This window comes from Alexandromys fortis, unplaced genomic scaffold, assembly GCF_014885135.2.
Source record: "Alexandromys fortis isolate MF-2015 unplaced genomic scaffold, M_Fortis_MF-2015_v1.1 scaffold_78, whole genome shotgun sequence".
Classification (NCBI taxonomy): Eukaryota; Metazoa; Chordata; class Mammalia; order Rodentia; family Cricetidae; genus Alexandromys; species Alexandromys fortis.
In genome coordinates, this window is record NW_026067977.1 from 938,958 (window position 1) to 944,483 (window position 5,526).

Sequence of the window (5,526 nt, forward strand, 5' to 3'; positions counted from 1 at the left end):
CTTACAGAACTGCCATCTTATTTACCACCAACAGATTCAGAAACTAACATATTCTTGCTAAAGCTTTGAAAAATATTTTTCTTCTGTCTTTGGGGGAAAAAAGGATGTTTTTTTTTTCTTTGCAGATGGGTGGGAACAGAAAAGGAGATTCAATTGCTACCAACACTCAGCTGTTTGCACTGATAGAACCTGAAGAACTGATAGAACATGAAGCTCATGTGGCCACAGCACAGCAGAGAGGCAGCTCAGAAGTGCTGACGGCAATGCCAGGTCTCTGATAAACCAGCTCTCAGGTCTGTCTTATACCTCAATGAGAGCCAAGGTGTCTCCTTAAACAATGCCCAGGTAGCAGAATTCTTACCTGTGGAGGAGCACATTCTAACTGACAGAAACCTTTTATTTATTTTTTTAGTTGATCAGAATCTTTCTTTAGACAGAGCCCCCTTGTTTATTCCTGACATTTTGTGTTTCAAATTATCAGTTAGATGAATCAGAATTTCATTGCTGTTTTCTCTGATGTTTGCAAGATACAGTTGAGCAAAACATCTCCATTCTGAATTCCACTGCAAGTCGGAGCATGATTAATAAAAATGCAGAGACAGTTATTGGGGTTCAACCTGAGACCAGAAAAGCAAAGCAGCTAGCCACTGACTTTTACCTGTACATCAGTCCAAAAATGGCAATTCTGCCTCTGGGAATCCTCAGAATGTGACTGAGCCTAAAACCTGTCTCCTCCCATCTTATATTCCTCTCTAGTGCTGGGATTAAAGGTGTGCACCACTACCACCCAGTTTCTATGACAAACTAGTGTGGCTACTTGAATTAAAGGTGTGTGTCACCACTGCCTGGTCTATATGGCTGATCAGTGTGGCTGTTTTACTCTCTGATCTTCAGACAAGCTTTATTTACTAAAATAAGAATGAAATATCACTAATTTCCACTTTTTGTCCAAAATAAAAGGCTACAATTAATAGAAAAAAACTATATTCAATAATATATACTGACTATACACAATATATATAGGCAATAAATACATCAAAAATGTCTAGTCCACTTGCATCTGACAAATTCAGAGAAAATACTCCACATCTATTCTATCTTGGTGAGTCCAAAGTCTTGTACCTAATTTACTTTCTATCATAACCTGCTTTCTGCATCAGGCAAACAAGGAAAACCATAAGTATCACTTTCTAGTCTTCAACTCCCTCAGAGACCCAAGAAGGAAATGAGGATTCAGGAAGTGTGAGCAGGAGACTTCCAAAAAAATATCACTACAATCAGTATTTTATCTTGGCTCTACCAGTTCAGTGATCTGCTATAATACAGCAACCAATCACTACAGTGAGGGGTGGACGCTGCCTCCCCAAGGTCTGGATTTGAGTTGGCTTTATCTTTACTTAGTGAAACCATTGTTTGCATTATTCTTCAAGTTGCTGTGACATTGGCTCTAGTGATGACTACATGCAGCTTGAGTGGTTGCATGAACTGATACAAACTTATCAACGTTTAAACCCAAATCATGAAAAGTCAACTTCGGCTTTCTGACTTAACTTGAAAGAAACACTTTTCATGATTTAAAAACCCTTTCAGTCCCTTCTTTTGTCTCCCTGTCTTTCTTTCCCCCTCTCCTAGTGCTTCATATATAAAATGCTTACTGATTCTGTAAGCCATGCGTCAAGCATGGATTAGGTGAAGGAAATTACAGTTTGACACTCCCCACCTGAAAGCCCCCAAGGCTCTCCTGGCCTGGAAGACAGTCAGACTCTGTAGGAAAGCACAGGGGAAGAGCACGAGTCGCTAAGAAGAGGGAAGAGTGAGTCACTCGCCAGGCCTTTCTGAGTGAATTTTCAGCGAGTACTCCACTCCGATGTTCCAGTTCATGGCAAGGCCTCCAAAATCCTTCAAATTTAACATTTTCTGAGTCTCGCTTTCCCCTTTAAAGTGGGTCTTGAGCATCGGGAGCACTGCTCCCCTTGCTCTGTTGGCATCTATCCTTATTTGTAAAAATCCCTCTGCCGATACTCTGCTCTGAGTTAATCACATAGGGGAGAGAGTTACCACACACAATGGGATCCATGCTCCACTCCATAGGCAAATAAATGTGGGCTATAGGATAAGCACATTTACAGAGGCAGAAGGGACAACAGAGAGACCTGATAGGTGCCAATAAGCAGATTGATGTCATTATAGCTCCTCAAGCCCTACAACTGAAGTAGTCTTCTGGCCTGAGAGGAGGCATTTAACTGAATAAGAGAAAAAGTAAACTCAAGGTTAATGAATCCACACCCTGACAAACACAGTGCTGCTACCTTCCAGAAATTTCTGAGTCGTCAAGTGTTCCACTGCTCCCAACTGTCTTTCTGCCAGGACCTCTCAGGACCGGTTCTATCCAAGACCATCTGATCAACTTACCTTTGAGTTACTCTCCCTGCAGTATGCCTCCCTCTGCATCTATCCTGTTCCTGGCCTCAGGCAGCCATGTTTATTCAGAGCTGCAAGTGTAAAATTGATGACATAACCATGCATTGGTGTCTATGGGATATTACAGGCGGATTAAACTATTATCAACAAATCGGGAACCAGTACTGTTTGCTCAGCATGGGAATGTTTTCAATTAATTTGTAATTAAATAAAGGAAGCAATTTACTGGGTCTTGGAGGAGTCAAGGCTGCGGAAGGTTTATCTCATCCGTCTCAGCTGTGCATTCCTTCTGCACCGGCTCATTGTTTAGATCACAGCCATGACACATGATCTGACCTATAGGAGAAACTCAATAAAACATCAATATTTTTCTTCCTTTAACCCATGGTGATATGGTGACTTAAGAACTCTGCCTGGAAGAGGCTCCACCATGAGTCAAGATCTACAACTCCAGCTTGACTTCCCTCCCAGCTGTTCTCACCAGCAAGCCTGAACATGCGAGAAATGGCCACACTCGTTTTGTCTGGGATGGAAGACAATGGATGCCACAGGTTTGGCTGTTTGAGATATCGATATACCCAGATTTCTGGGCACTGTGTTTGTTGCTTTGCATCCACAGTCTGACATAAATAACATATCTCTCTTGATCACCTTGCTAAGTGGGCACTGTTACCCCATTTTACTGGATGAAAGAATTCAGTTTAGATCATGAGTAAGGTGGGTATAATGCCACTCCTGATTTCCACCAGCTCTGATCAGCCCAGGCCTGTACAGATCATGAAAATGAAGAGAGGACTGGTCTTTTCAAATAACTAGAGGACATTGTTGTGACTTCACCGTGGGCCTTTCTTTGATTCATTAAGTCATTATGCAAGACTTGGCATAATAAGTAGATAGTAAATAATAATGATGATAAGAATAATACAACAAACACAAGCCTTACTGATAGCTAGGCTTGAAGGAATCTTCTAAGGACTTCACAGGTGTTAACCTATTTAAATCCGCACAATAATACAATGAGATCTCCATCTGTCCTATATCCACATGATATGTGTGTGGGGGTGGGGGAGAACTTGTTGACAAAGAAGCTGATCTCTTTATCTAAGGACACAATGGCAGCTGTATGCAGTAGAGGTATACAAAGGGAGATGTTACTAGAAGGTATTCTAATTTGTATTTATATTTATTATTCATAGAAAAATTTGGTATTAATTTTTAACATCTCTCCTATTTGCTAAGATCTTGGTTGATATGGCCCTTCTGCTCAACCCCAATGTCTGGTGGTCGCTTTTAATATGCAAAGGCTCTAAGGTAAGAATGCTATCTTCACACACCTGGAGTGAGGGTGACTTCGATACCTTAGCACACCGTTAGCTTGCTGCAGTTTAATTGAGTCAGGTTGGCTTTGGTGCATATATTAAAATAGGTAAATTTATCAATATCTCACTCAGCTCTTGTAAGATTGGCAAGTGATTTAAACAAGGACTCCTACAAAGAAATTCAGGTTTGCAGAATGGATCTGCAATAAAAGCAAGAGTGAAACACTCTTCACCCCAGAGCAAAGCACCTCAAATCACATTCAATCAGTAAACACTTAATTCAGGATCAAGCATAGATGATATTAATTTAGAGGAATTGGTCTGCCCAAGTAAAATTAATATTTCAAAATGAGCTATAAAAGTGCCCGATAGGGGCTAGAAAGGCATCTCCACAGTTATGAGCACTTGATTCTCTTCTAGAGGACAGGAGTTCAGTTCCCAGCACCCATGCCGAATGCTTCACAACCAACAGTAACTCTGGCTCCAGGGAATCTGATGCTCTCTTCTTGCCTCTGCAAGGAACTATATGCATCAGGGTGTATATGCATGAGCTATACATATATACACTTAGTTACACATAGGTACATTTAAAATAAAAAGCATATAAATCATTTTTGAAGTTCTAAATAACATAAGCTTGTAAAACCAAAGTATTCGCTCATAGGACATACTTCTTTTTTTTGTTTTTTGGTTATATATATATTATTGAGAAAAGGAAAAAAAAAGTTTCCGCCTCCTCCCAACCTCCCATTTCCCTCCACCTCCTCCCACCCTTCTCCCCCTCCCTCCACTCCTCTCCCCCTCACTCTCCAGTCCAAAGAGCAGTCAGGGTTCCCTGCCCTGTGGAAAGTCCAAGGTCCTCCCCCCTCCGTCCATGTCTAGGAAGGTGAACATCCAAACTGGCTAGGCTCCCACCAAGCCGGAACATGAAGTAGGATCAAAACCCCTTGCCATTGACCTTGGCTTCTCATCAGTCCTCATTGTTCGCCATGATCAGAGAGTCCGGTTTTATCCCATGCTTTTTCAGTCACAGTCCAGCTGGCCTTGGTGAGCTCCCAATAGATCAGCCCCACTGTCTCAGTGGGTGGGTGCACCCCCCGTGGTCCTGACATCCTTGCTCGTGTTCTCCCTCCATCTGCTCCTCATTGGGACCTTGGGAGCTCAGTCCAGTGCTCCAGTGTGGGTCTCTGTCTCTATCTCCATCCATCACCAGATGAAGGTTCTATGGTGATATGGAAGATATTCCTCAGTATTGCTATAGGATAAGGTCATTTCAGGTTCCCTATACTCAGCTTCCCAAGGGACTAACTGGGGACATCGCCTTGGGCTCCTGGGAGCCATTCTAGGTTCAAGTCTCTTGCCAACCCTAAGGTGGCTCGCTTAACTAAGATATGTCCTTTCCTGCTCCCCTATCCAACCTTCCTTTATTCCAATCATCCTGTTTCCCCAAGTTCCCCCAATCCTCCCCTTCTCACTTTTCTCTCCCATCCCCCCTTATCCTCAACCCACCCCTAAGATATCAATTTCCTCCCCGGCAATTTTGTCTACTTCCCTTAGCCAAGAGGATAACTATATGATTTTCCTTGGGTTCAACTTCTTATTTAGTTTCTTTAGGTTCACCAGTTATACACTCCGTGACCTTTACCTAGAAACCAATTATGAGTGAGTACATCCCATGTTCATCTTTTTGGGTCTGGGTTACCTCGCTCAGGATAGTGTTTTCTTTTTCCATCCATTTGCATGCAAAATTCGAGAAGTCATTGTTTTTTACCGCAGCATAGTACTC